The sequence below is a fragment of the Ochlerotatus camptorhynchus genome, unplaced genomic scaffold (genome assembly GCF_037179485.1).
Source record: "Ochlerotatus camptorhynchus isolate MF236.1 unplaced genomic scaffold, CSIRO-AGI_Acam_v1.1 ptg000128l, whole genome shotgun sequence".
In the NCBI taxonomy this organism is placed as follows: Eukaryota; Metazoa; Arthropoda; class Insecta; order Diptera; family Culicidae; genus Ochlerotatus; species Ochlerotatus camptorhynchus.
The window spans coordinates 959200-973678 of record NW_027040618.1 but is presented as its reverse complement, the minus strand read 5'-3'; positions in this window follow the sequence as shown (position 1 = coordinate 973678).

The window sequence follows — 14479 nt, the reverse complement described above, 5'->3', positions numbered from 1 at the left end:
AGAGGTTTAACTGGATGAACCAATTGCTGCCAAAACCCGCCTCGGATGGGCAATCTACGGGGCGATACCGAAAGGAACGATCTATCCCAGTTACAACCTTCACATTTGTGGCTGCGACACAGAGAGCGAGCTGCACGAGCTAGTGAAGCAGTACTTCACGGTTGAAAATACGGGACTTTCAGTGGACCGGAGCCCCAAATCCGAAGATGACAAGCGGGCTAGAGCGCTACTCGAAAGGACAACACAACGGATCGAAAATGGTTTCGAAATCGCTATGATTACGTAGAGTTTCCTGAAAGTTACGCCATGGTGGTCCGACGGCTGCAGTGCTTGGAGCGGCGATTGAAGGCAAGTCCGGAAGGGTTCAAGAACATACAGCAACAGATAGTGGAATACCAGGAGAAGGGATACATTCACGAAGCGACAGAGATTGAACTAAGATCAGCTGATCCACGCCGGATGTGGTATTTTCCGGTAAGCATTGAACAAAACTCGAATAAACCAAACAAGATTCGCATTGTATGGGATGCAGTGGCTGTAGTGGACGGAGTCTCCTTAAACAGCATGCTATTGAAAGGACCGGATCTAGTGGAACCCCTACCGGACGTTCTATCCGGCTTTCGGGAACAAAGAATAGCAGTTGTGGGTGACATAAAGGAAATGTTCCACCAGCTTAAGATGCGTCGAGAAGATCGTTAAAGCCAGCTGTTTCTTTGGCTTGGAGAGCTGGGACAACCGATCAAGACCATTGTAATCGACGTAGCAACCTTTGGATCAACGTGCTCACCATACTCAGCGCAGTTCGTAAAAAACCTGCAGAGCTTTGACAGTGAAGAAGAGGCGTGCCAAGTTGTAGAAGAGGTCAAACTGGTCGATAAGCGAGGCGGTTTCATCATCCGAAACTGGTTGTCCAATTCATCCGCGGTTCTCAGACGGGTTGGAGAAGTTAATCTATCTCCAGCGAAGATTGTCGGAGCGACTGACAGCCAAATAGAGCGAGTGCTGGGGATGCAGTGGAAAGCCGAAGAGGACGTGTTCGTCTTTTCCAGCGATGTTAAGGTGGAAGCAGTCAGTCCTACGAAGCGGAGCATCCTGCGCTGCGTAATGAGCCAATACGATCCGCTAGGCCTTCTCTCTCACTTCCTGATCCATGGACGTGTAATTATTCAGGATATCTGGCGAACAAAGACTGGATGGGACGATATAATGAAGGGCGCAATTACAGAGCGATGGTGTGAATGGGCTGGAATGTTCAAAGAGCTAGGATGTATTCAAGTACCACGCGCCTATTTCCCGAGCGTATCGTCAGAGGACATCGGGGATCTACAGCTACACATATTTGTGGACGGCAGTGAAATAGCGTACACTCTAAGATTTTGTTTCTGTTTTCAGTAAATTTTACCAAAATCAGAACAGCTGAACGTTCGGTAAAACTTTGACCTTCATTTTAAAGGCTATTGAATTTGAAAATAATTTCAAAACAAGTTCAACCTTGTTTAAATGATCAAATTTTTTCATTTTAGTGGAGATTTTGTTTCAAAGTAGCTGAAAAGCAATTGAATTGAATTGCATAAATTTTACCGAAAAGTTCAGCTGTTCAGATTTCGGTAAAAATTACCGACGTCGGCGATAATTTCTAAGTGTGTATGCGTGCGTCACTTACTTTCGAGCCGGAATCAACGGCAAATACCACTGTGCCCTCGTATCCGCAAAAGCCAAGGTTGCACCATTGAAAACGCTCTCCATCCCGAGACTGGAGCTCCAGGTGGCTCTTATAGGGTGCAGGCTCACGAAAACATTATGAAGCAGCCACAGTAGACTGATGCAAATTTTGACATTTTCGCTCCACAGTGCTCAAACGGTTCCAAATCGGGTCCTGATTAGTCTCCCAAAATTTGAACTCATTTAAAAAGAAACTGACTTGGCACAAACCATTTGAAGTTTATATGGAAATTACTATGGGAAATCCAAACTTTGTGTTCATTGTCTTCTTACCTTTTTCCATATTAAACTGTTCAAAAATTCAAAAGCTATACTTATGGAAAATTTTCTCAGCTTCAACTTAGCAGAATATAGTTGTTGAGCCAAACGTCAAATTAAATAGTTATTAATTGTTTAAAAGATTGATAATCTTATGGCATGATCAAGCAGCTGTTTTGTGAGCAACACTGTATCTTGCAGTGTGACATAGTAGCCATGATTTTTGTGCTCTATTCCAAGCGCCAGAAACACCAATGTTGCCTGCTGAACAGTTAATTGAGCATAATCGTAAGACATTAGTGGCTTGAATTATTGATAACTTTTGATGCTTACATTATATTGAAAAGTGGTTCAGGACAAAGTTGTAGCTGAGAAAATTTTCTACGAGCTCAGTTATCATTTTTTAAAGCAAAGCGATATGATAAATTATTAGATGGATATGAACAAAACATTTGGTTTTCCTATAGTAATTTCCATATAAACTTCAAATGGTTTGTGCCAAGTCAGTTTCTTATCGAATGAGTTCAAATTTTGGGAGACTAATCAGGACCCGATTTGGAACCGTTTGAGCACTATGGAGCGAAAATGTCAAAATTTGCATCAGTCTAAGCCACAGTCTACCGATTAGGCGAAAGGTATTCTGGACAGACTCTAAGACCGTCCACGCTTGGATCCATTCCGACCACCGACGCTATAGACAGTTCGTAGCCTGTAGGATAGGCGAGATTCTGTCGAATTAAAATCCCGAGGAGTGGAGATACGTACCATCGGGGCTCAACGCTGCAGACGACGGTACAAAGTAGCGAAACAGACCAAATTTGAAGCCCGACGGTCGCTGGTTCAGAGGACCGGAGTTCCTAAGAAGTTTGGAGGAACAATGGCCTCTACAAGCAGATGCAGAACTCACCGAAGAGGAAATAAGGCCTTGCCATATCCACATCAACGACATGCAAGAAGAGATTATCGATGTGGGCCGATTTTCAAAGTACGAAAGACTATGGCGGACAGTTGCTTACATCTATCGCTTTGTGGATAACAGTCATCGAAAGCGAACAAATCAACAGTTATTGAGTTCCCATCTCAGCAGCGAAGAACTTGCAAGGGTCGAGAATGCTATCAGGCGACTGACTCAACAATCCGCGTTTCCTGAAGAGATGGTACAACTCAAGAAGACGCAGGAAGGGCACCGGTCAAGGCTTGATCGTACCAGCCGAATCTACAAACTATCGCCATTCATCGACGAACACGGAGTCATCCGAATAGATACACGAATTGCCGGGGCAATATTCGTGCCATACGATACCAAATTACCCATCATCCTTCCGAAAGAACACCGCCTAACCAACCTGATCGTCGACTGGTACCACATACGCTACCTTTATGCAAACCGTGAAACAGTCACCAGTGAAGTCCGGCAACGATTCTATGTGCCTTGTGTCAAAAGCTAAGCCTTCATGCCCACGCGAAGCACCGCTTCCGGAGGCGAGACTCAGTCCCTTCATCCGACCATTTTCATTCGTCGGTCTTGACTATTTCGGCCCTATCATGGTAAAAGTCGGACGATCCTTAGTCAAATGATGGGTGGCATTGTTCACGTGCCTTGCAGCAGTCCATCGAGCAGTCCATCTGGAGGTAGTGCACTCCCTGTCCTCGGGGGCATGCAAGATGGCTATTCGTCAATTCCTAATTCGGCATGGATCCCTTTTGAAGATAAAGAGTGATAATGGTACTAACTTTCTCGGAGCTAGCCGTGAGCTGCAGTAGCTGTCATCGATCTTCACCAACGCGGTCACTAAGTGGATCTTCAACCCACCATCCGTTCCGCACATGGGAGGATCATGGGAGCGACTCGTTAGATCGGTCAAGATCGCCTTCACCGCACTAAACACAAGCAGGAACCCAGACGACGAAACGCTTGTTACACTGATGATCGAGGCCGAAGGTATCGTCAATTCACGTTCCTTGACGTTTGTCCCGCTCGAGTCAGAAGCCCAAGAAACCTTGACTCCAAACCATTTTCTGCTTCTGAGCTCTAAGGGGGTCACCCTGCCTCCACAATCTAACCAAGAACATCGAGAATGCTTAAGAACCAACTGGAAGTTACCGAAGAGCCTGGTTAACCAGTTTTGGCGTCGCTGGGTACGGGAATACCTCCCGACGATCTTCAAGCGTACCAAGTGGTTTGAGGAAGCGAAGGAACCGAAGGAAGGCGATGCAGTCATTATCGTGAACTAATCTATCCGGAATGGGTGGCTGCGAGGATGGATCTTCTCTGTGGTGAAGGGACGCGATGGACGGGCCAGACAAGTCCAGGTGAAGACATCAGGAGGAATTCTACGCCGACCAGTGACGAAGGTCGCCGTTCTAGATATTCAGATACCAGTCAATAACGGAGCTGAGGAGTAACGCTGATCCCCGGAAGCGCTGGACCAGCATAACGGGTCGGGGAATGTTGGGGGCGAACTACGCCACTGTCGTCCGGCTTCACCCAACCCTGCGCATCGGAATAATATCACTTCTTGGCGAGCCTTTTGACAAACATTGAGGGGTAGGCTGTCATTACCATTTCCTATAGTCACTTATCCAAAACCATCCTTTGTTAATCACAAAGAAGGCAGAGATTAGAATTTGTAGCTTATAAGGTACGAAATAGTATATTGCTGAATTCATACCGTCATTCTGACTGTGCTTTCTTGAATTAAAGGACAAGGAGACCAAATGTAGGTACATTGAATTCTTTATTATCACTCGATTAATTAACTTTGCGTGAATAAACATACAGCTTTGAGCTCGCTATACGAACCTAACCTTGCGTGCTACAAAGGGAATCCGAAATTGTCTCAACACGTACCACCCTGGAACGGTAACATACGGATCAGTAGCTTTATGGCATTAGTGGAACTCATGAAGAGCTACTGGACAGTAGCAGAGAGATTTTTCACCCGATGCGTTTTGGCAGCTGCTTGGTAAAGGGCATTTGTTCAGCATCCTTTCCGGCGATCTGCTTCGTACGGGTCATCGATGAATTTTCCTATCTGAAAAAAATCAAAGAATTAAGTGTTTATGAGGTTCTTGACTACAATCCTACATTCTGTCGGTTACCTGAAGACATGTTTTTTTCCTCCACGCATGCTGCTCCAACCATGACGACTCGCGCTTCAAAACAAAACGATATACGTCAAAATTTGATGTTTTACGTTGAGTGCATGTAAAATATATCGTTTATGGTGAAAGATTGAATGTGGCGCGGTAAATTAAAGTGTTTGTAAAGATACCATATTTTTTATAAATTACGTCTTTTCAAATGGAAAATTGTGTGTGATATAGTTTTGCATTAGAATGAATTCAATTACTTTTGAAATCAAATCCCGATTAATTTTCATTCATTTTTACTGTGTGTGAATAGTTGTGTTTTTATGATCTACGAAAGTTAGTTTGGAGTCTAAGTTAATTCCTTAATGCGCACCCTTTTTACATTTTTCTACATTTCGTTTTCCTAATGCAATTAAAATGTTTGATGAGGTCCTTTTCCTTTGAAATTATATTAAGATGCATTTTTTACATTCAATTCTAGTAGGTTTTTTTTATGTAGAAACTGCGTTTTTTGTTCTGGAATATATTGATGTCTTGTTCACTATTTTTTTCCAAAAAGAGCTTCAGTCTTCTCAATAAGCATAGATTAGCAACATATGTTTTTTTAAGTAGAACTACGTCTTTGTTGACTATACTGGGGTGCTAATCAAAAAATATGTGTGGTGAAGGAGTGTTAGGTGTTGAACGCTTGTAACTTTGTCATTTATAAATGAAATTAAAATCCAAATACGCAAATCGATAGGATATTACATTACAAACCTGCTGAAATAAATATTTTTCCAATTTTTCTGTAATTAAACTTTTGAAAATGTACAAATGATAATTTTATCACTGTTATCATGAAATAAGCCTTTTTCCCAAACACAGTCTTCATAAACGAATACCACTTGGTTGCACATCATTCTGTTTGAACATGAAAAAATATAAATCAGCGATGCTCTCATGCCTCTGGTCATCAAAAAGATTCGCTGCCAGACTGTTGAGCAGTTCAGTCGATTTGAATTCTCTCTAGTTTCGTTCGTTCGTTCGCAAGTCGAATTAGCTCCGCGTTGTGTAGTGACGCTCTCGCTGACCCAGCCATGGGTAAGAAATCGCGCGGTAACGCGAGTGCCGGTTTACCGGGAAAACAGACTCTCCCAGGAGACGGCGCGACCACCGAGCCAGCCCAGAAGAAGCAGAAGAAAACCCCATTGCCCATCCCGACAGGCGTTGCGGACCCGCAGCCGGGGCCTCCCGGAACTAAACGACCCAGACCTGAAGACAGCAGCGCCACCGTATCAGCAGCAAAAAAGCTGCTGAGCAACAATCCGTTCTCCGCCCTGCAGAACGGAGCCCAGCCGCAGTCGGACCCTGAGACGGTGCCGAAAAAAGTTAAGTTGCCACCCTTCTATGTGAAGGGCTTCCCTCCCGGGCTATGGGAGCAGCTGGATTTCTACATTAAGCAGGGCCTTCGCTGCACCATTCAACGGTGCACGGAAGGCTACAAACTAATGGTCTCGGCCGAAAATCACTACAACGCAGTCCAGGCCCTCTTGGACAGGATGAAGCTGGAGTACTTCTCCCACGACATCGAGGCCACCAAGCCGCTGAAAGTGGTGCTGCGCGGGCTCCACGACATGGACACCACCACCTTAATGGACGAGATTAAGGCGAACGGCCTCAAGCCGGTCGAAGTCCACAAGATGACCCGCAGCAAGGCCATCAAGTATCGTGACCAGCTCTACCTGGTCCATCTGGAGAAGAACTCCACAACCGTGAAGGATCTCCAGACGACACGCACACTGTTCCACATCGTAGTGAAGTGGGAGCGGTATAAACCCACCCACCGTGGCGTCACTCAGTGCTCGAACTGCCTTTTGTTCGGGCACGGCACCAGGAATTGCCGCATGGCCAGCCGCTGCATCAAATGCGGCAAAAACCACAAGATCGACAACTGCGACAGCATCGAGGAAGCCACTCCCACATGCGCCAACTGCGGTGCCGCCCACAAGGCCACAAGTAAGGCCTGTCCGAAGCGGGCCGAATACGCCGAGATCCGGAAGAAGGCCTCGTCCAACAGCCAGCCCGGTCGCAAGAAGGTTCCAGAAAACAACGCGCAGAACTTTCCTCCGTTATCACCGGTCCAATCACGGCCAATTCCAGTGTTGCCGCCGCTCCCGCTCAACTAACAGTTGGCTGCCGCTGCAGTTCCCGGTCAAGCCTCCGGGCCATCGACGGATCCCCCTGCTCCGGGATTGGCCGGTACAACCGGTGAAGCTACAGACGATTCTCCGCTGTCAACGGATGAGATCGTCACACTGTTGGCCCAGGCCATCATCATCAAGCGCACCTGCGCAACAAGAACACAACAGCTCCAAGCTATCATCTCCTTTGTCGCTAATTATGGACCGTGAACCCATAAAGATCGCCAACTGGAACGCTCGCTCCGTAGGGGCGAAAAACATTGAGCTTGCAGACTTCCTCCGCAAGCACGACATCGACGTGGGCCTTCTCACCGAGACTCACCTCAAGACCGGTGACAGCTTCTGGCTGCCCGACCACAGCATTGTCCGGCTTGATCGCACCAGCTCCAGGGGGGGCGGTGTCGCGGTCATCATCAAGAAAGGCATCAAGTACTGCACCCTACCCCACTACCGCACTTCCATCATCGAGGCCGTCGGCGTTGAGGTGGAAACATCGACCGGAAACGTCCGGTTCATCGCCGTCTACTGCCTCCGGCAATGTACCGTTAGCAATGGTACAGCACAGCAGTTCAAGAACGACCTTGCCATCATAACCCACACCAATGCCCGCTTTGTAATCGGAGGGGACCTGAACGCCCGGCACGAGGCCTGGCGGAACTACCAGCAGAACCAGAACGGCCGCCTGCTATTCGACCATTCCCAGCATGGTCTCTATTCCGTCTGGTTTCCGGACGAACCAACCTTCACATCACCGACGGGCAACCCATCGACGCTGGACCTGTTCTTGGCAAACACCAGATTAGCCAAGCCGGTTGCCGTCAACGACCTGAGTTCGGACCACCAACCGGTGCTGACCGAGCTGGGCTACAACGTGGCCCCTGCACCGTGCCAGCGGAAGGACTACCATCGAGTCAACTGGGTCCAGTTTCGACGCGTGGTCGACCGCCACATCGACGACAACCCACCGCTCGACACAGTGGATGACATCGACCGGGCCCTGGAGGGTCTCCATCAAGCCATATCCGTGGCTGACGAAGAGTGCGTTCGACGAGTTCCTGTGAGGGGTAAGTTTCAAGAAATTGATTCCCACACCAAACTCTTGATTCGGCTCAGAAATGTTCGTAGACGCCAGTTTCAGCGGACTGGGGATCTGCAGCGTAAATACGAAATGGTCGATCTGAATCGGCAGATCGCTTCCAGAATGGTCTCAATCCGGAACGAGAGTTTCGGGCGGCTCGTTCAGAACCTGGACGACCGTTCCAGACCATTCTGGAAGGTTGCCAAGGTGCTGAAGTCTCACCCCAAGCCCATTCCACCACTTAGAGTCAATGACGAACGGCTTATCACCAACGAAGAGAAGGCCAATGCGATTGTGGAGCACATTGCCCAGTCGCATTTGCTTGGCTCTAAAATCCCAAGTCCACTCGAGAACCAGGTTGCGCAGTGCGTCCTGACGTTAGATGCCTCCCCTTGTGCCGTCCCTCCAGAAGAACGGATTACAGAGGAACAAATTTGCTCAGCGCTGAAATACAGTAAGAACATGAAGGCTCCCGGGTTTGACGGAATATTCAACCTAGCGTTGAAAAATCTCAGCTCGAGGGTCCACTCGCTGCTAGCTGCCACCTTCAACAGATGCTTGGAGCTGCACTACTTTCCAAGCATCTGGAAGGTGGCAAAAATCATCCCGATCCGCAAACCTGGGAAAGACCCTTCACTACCGTCAAGCTACAGACCGATTAGCCTGCTCTCAGCGCTGAGCAAGCTGTTCGAAAAATTGATCCTCAGCCGACTAAACAAGTTTGTGGAGGAACATGACATTCTTCTTCCGGAACAGTTCGGGTTCCGTAAGGGGCATTCCACCAATCATCAGCTAGTGCGGGTGATGAATAACATCCGGAGTAACAAAGCTGTATCCAAGTCCACAGCCATGGCCTTGTTAGACGTCGAAAAGGCGTTTGACAATGTCTGGCACGACGGACTTATATACAAGCTTTGTAACTCCAACTTTCCACCATACCTTGTGAAAATCACCCGTAACTATCTCCAGCAAAGGTCGTTCAGGGTGTCGTTGAATAGTTCCCTTTCGGGACAATTTCCGATCCCAGCAGGTGTTCCGCAAGGGAGTCTGCTGGGACCACTGCTTTACAGCATCTACACGTCGGACATCCCTCCTCTAGGAGACGGTTGCGTGTTCTTTCTGTTTGCAGATGACACCGCGATAGCCGTCAAGGGTAGGATGCCTCGTGAAATTACGAACAAGCTCCAACGATGCCTTGACACCTTTACTGATTATGCCACCACGTGGAAAATCAAAATCAACGCCTCGAAAACCCAAGCGATCATGTTCCTTCACAGACAATCATTAAAACTTAAACCGTCTCCCTCCTGTACCGTAATAATGGATGGTACAAGGGTCGAGTGGTCCACTGATGTTACTTATCTCGGGATGTTGTTCGATGAGAAGCTCCTGTTCCGCTCGCACATAGAGAAAACCCTAGTTAAGTGCTCCGCCTTGGTTAGGTGTTTGTATCCGCTCATTTGCCGCAGATCCCGCCTCTCAAGGCAAAACAAACTGGCTGTTTACAAACAGATCATAGCCCCCGCGATCTTCTATGCCGCCCCGGTGTGGGAATCGTGCGCTCAGACCCACAGGAACAAAATCCAGGTTGCACAGAATAGAGTGTTGAGGATGATCCTAGATCGTCCATTCGACACAAGAATAGCAGACCTCCATCAAGAGGCAGAAATTCCCAAAGTAGATTCCAAAATTGATGATATGACAACTAAATTTATTCAAAAATGCAATCTTTCTGAACATGCTTTAATAAGCAATTTGTACATAGTAGGTTAAGTGTATATAGTAGAGTAGGTTAGTTTTAAGCTGTAAATAGTAGTATTAAGTAGTTTCTCTTCAAATTCTAAAAACAAAACAAACCAATCCCACCAAGGTGGTCGACCGTGTACTAAGTCTAGGACTAATTCTGTAAAACAAATTTTGAATTTTGCCCATACCTAAAGATGAAGAAAGCAATTAAATCACTTAGTAAAAATTTATATGGTAATCGCCCAAGTTAAACTAAAATAAAGATCATTTAAACTATTAAACTTAACTATTAATGCCTCTGGTCATTACCGCTTCGGACGGCGTGGCACTAGGTCTTGCAGAAAGCAGGAATAAGTCAGCGGCTAAAGGTGGATCCACCACAATGAGGAATGAGACTTGAAAAAACGTGCATGAAAAACTGAAAACCTCCTCCCCCTTAACAACCTCTCCCCCTCCCCTCTTAAAAATAACCCGAAAAAGACATGAACTTCGACGATCATTTTTTCCGGTAAATAAATTTTAAGCAAACCAAAATTATGTTTAAACAATTAATTTTTTACATGCAGAGCCAACATTTAAAAAAAAAATTGCTTAACAGGAACATACACTCGTTGGATTACCAACAACTGACTGTAAAACATATTTGGTACCTCTATATATGCAATTATATTAACATCCAAAGTCCATCCTTTTTTACATATTCTGCACGAAAGAAACTTTTTGCTCCGCCCCATTCATAAAAAAACGGCGGGAAATCCTATCAGGATTGGTTGCACATTGGTCTGCTTGAACCTGAAAAGATATAAAACAGCGCTGCTGTCTTGCTTTTGCTCATGATTCTCTGCTTGATCGTCAAGCAGTAGAGTTCGGTCTTTGCTCGCTTTGTCGAGTTGTTCGATAAATCTATAGTTTGTTACAAACGTTTGCAGATATACTGCACGTCGCGTCGTCAGTAGTGTCGGTCGCATCGCGTGATGGGAAGACAGCGCTCTCGGAGCCGACTTCGTGAACAAGCGGAGAAGAAGAACAGTGGTGAGGGTAGCTCGGTACCTACCTCAAATAGGTACGCTACTCTGCCCACCGATGTTGGAAATACCAACCCAGTCCCTGTGAAGCGGACGAACAAGAGGAAGAAGAACCAAGGTCAGTCCGATGGTACGAGCGGACGCGACGATGTTACCGCGACGAACGCCAGCGACATCGGTGATTTCGGCGACGCCGTCGAAACCGAGAATTCTGCCGGCCCGAGTGCGGCGAAAATCAAGCTTCCTCCACTGGTGGTGAAGGTAGTGCCACTCAAGACGCTCATTGGCGATTTCGCATCGCTGGGCATCGCAGCTGAGTACAAGATCAGCAGGATCGGCACTAAGGTGATGCTCCGGACGAAAGCGGAATACGAAATCGCAGTCAAATTCCTGAAGGATTCCAATGCGGAATACTTCACGCACGACATCCCCGGTGAAAAGCCCTTCAAGGTAGTCATCAGGGGTCTACCGGATGTTGATCCCAAGGCGATCGAAGAAGAACTCAAGGACCGGTACAAGCTGGCCCCAATCGCTGTCTTTCGGATGACGAGGCGAGACGAAAACGTGAAGACGTACCCGGATTGTCTTTTCCTGGTGCACTTCCAGAAGGGAACGGTGACGCTGAATGCGCTGCAGGCTATCCGCTCAATCTACTCCATAATCGTACGATGGGAGCCATACCGTGGAGGCCATCGCGATGTGACCCAGTGCCAACGATGTCTAAACTTTGGACACGGCACTCGCAACTGCAACATCAAGCCACGCTGTAGCAACTGCGCTCAAGAACACGCCACTTCCAACTGCCCTGCGGATGGAGCCGTGGCGTTAAAATGCGCCAACTGTGGTGGTGCTCATCAAGGTTCCGACAGACAGTGCTCCAAACGCGAGGACTTCAAACGCATCCGAAAACAGGCGGCAACTAACAACCAACCAGGACGCAAGAAGGACAAAGTCCCGGCATTTTGGACGGAGGATTTCCCGCCCCTTCGTGCTCCTCAGCAAAGGCAAGTGAATTCGCGGGTGCATTCCGCTCAAGCAACTTCCGGTGATTCTGCTGGCCAAAGCTCTCCATCCCCCCCAGGATTCTGGAGACAACCAACAGTGCAAAACAACAACCCCGATCTGTTCTCAGCGGATGAACTGATGGAAATCTTCGTCAACATGTCCGGTGCTCTTCGTAAGTGCCGCAATAAGCCCGAACAGATCCAAGTGCTCGGTAAGTTCATCATACAGTATGGCGTCTAAACCGCTAAGTATCGTCACCTGGAATGCTTGCTCTGTAAGAGCAAAAGAGATTGAGCTTGCCGACTTCCTCCGCAAGCACAGCATCGACGTGGGCCTTCTAACCGAGACCCATCTAAAGTCCGGTGACAGCTTCTGGTTGCCTGACCACAACATTATCCGGCTTGATCGCACCAGCTCCAGGGGGGGTGGTGTTGCGGTCGTCGTCAAGAAAGGAATAAAATACCACACTCTGTCCCATATCCGCACCACTATCATCGAGGCCCTTGGTGTGGAGGTGGAGTCGTCGACTGGATACGTCCAGTTCATCGCCGTCTACTGCCCTCGACAGTGTGCCGCCAGCAGTGGACTAGCGGCTAAATTCAAGAAGGACCTGTCCACCATCACCCGTACCGGTTCCCGCTTCGTAGTTGGAGGAGATCTGAATGCTCGCCATGAGGCCTGGCGGAACTACCAGCAGAACCAGAACGGTCGTCTCCTGTTCGACCACTCACAGCATGGGCTGTACTCCGTTTGGTTTTCGGATGAGCCAACATTTATCTCACCGGCGGGCAACCCATCGACACTAGACCTGTTCCTGACAAATGTCGGCTTGTCCAAGCCGGTAGCCTTGAACGAACTCAGTTCCGACCACCAACCGGTGGTGTCTGAGCTGGGCTGCAACGTGGCTCCTGCTTCAAGCCTGCGCAAGGACTATCATCGCGTAAACTGGGCCCAGTTTGGACGCGTGGTAGACAGGCACATCATCGACAACCCGCCGCTTGACACCGTGGAGGACATCGACCGAGCGTTGGAGGGACTCCACCAAGCCATAACCGTGGCTGACGAGGCGTGCGTCCGACGAGTTCCTGTGAGGGGTAAGTTTATTGCTATTGATTCCCACACCCAACTCTTAATTCGCCTGAGAAATGTTCGTAGACGCCAGTTCCAGAGGACTGGAGATCAAGCGATGAAACGTGAAATGGCCGATCTGAACAAGGAGATTGCTTCCAGAATGGTCTCACTCCGGAACGAAAGCTTCGGGCGGCTTGTCCAGAATCTGGACGACCACTCCAGACCATTCTGGAAAGTTGCCAAGGTCTTAAAGACGCACCCTAAACCCATTCCGCCACTAAAAGATGAAAATGATGACGATCGGCTCATAATCACCCCTCAGGAGAAAGCAAATGCGATTGGTGAGCATATTGCCAAATCGCACTTGCTTGGCTCCAACATCCAAAGTCCGCTCGAAGTTCAGGTTGAGCAATGCGTACTCAACTTTGATTCCTCCCCTTGTGCCATCCCTCCGGAGGATAGAATCACAGTGGAACAGATTTGCTCAGCGCTGAAATGCACCAAAAACATGAAGGCCCCCGGGTTTGACGGAATATTCAACCTAGTGTTGAAAAATCTCAGCATGAAGGTTCACTCTCTGCTGGCTGCTGTCTTCAACAGATGCTTGGAACTGCACTACTTTCCAAGCATCTGGAAGACAGCGAAAATCATACCTATCCGCAAACCCGGGAAGGACCCAACGCTAGCTTCAAGCTACAGACCAATCAGCCTCCTTTCAGCGCTGAGCAAATTGTTCGAGAAACTCATTCTCAATCGTTTGCTCAAGTTTGTCGAGGAAAATAACATTCTCCTTCCGGAACAGTTTGGGTTCAGAAAGGGGCACTCCACCAATCACCAGCTAGTGCGGGTGATGAATAACATCCGAAGTAACAAAGCTGTATCCAAGTCCACAGCCATGGCCTTGTTAGACGTTGAGAAAGCGTTTGATAATGTCTGGCACAATGGGCTTGTATACAAGCTCTGTAACTTCAACTTTCCATTACATCTGGTTAAAATCACCCGTAGCTACCTCCAACAAAGGTCGTTTAAGGTATCGTTGAATGGTTGTCTTTCAGACACGTTTTCCATCCCTGCAGGAGTCCCGCAAGGCAGTCTGCTGGGCCCCTTGCTCTACAGCATTTACACTTCTGACATTCCTCCCCTTGGAGACGGTTGCGTGTTTTTCCTGTTCGCAGATGATACCGCAATAGCCGTCAAAGGAAGGATGCCTCGCGAAATAACGAACAAACTTCAACGATGCCTTAACGCCTTTGCTGATTATGCCACCACGTGGAAAATCAAAATCAATGCTTCCAAAA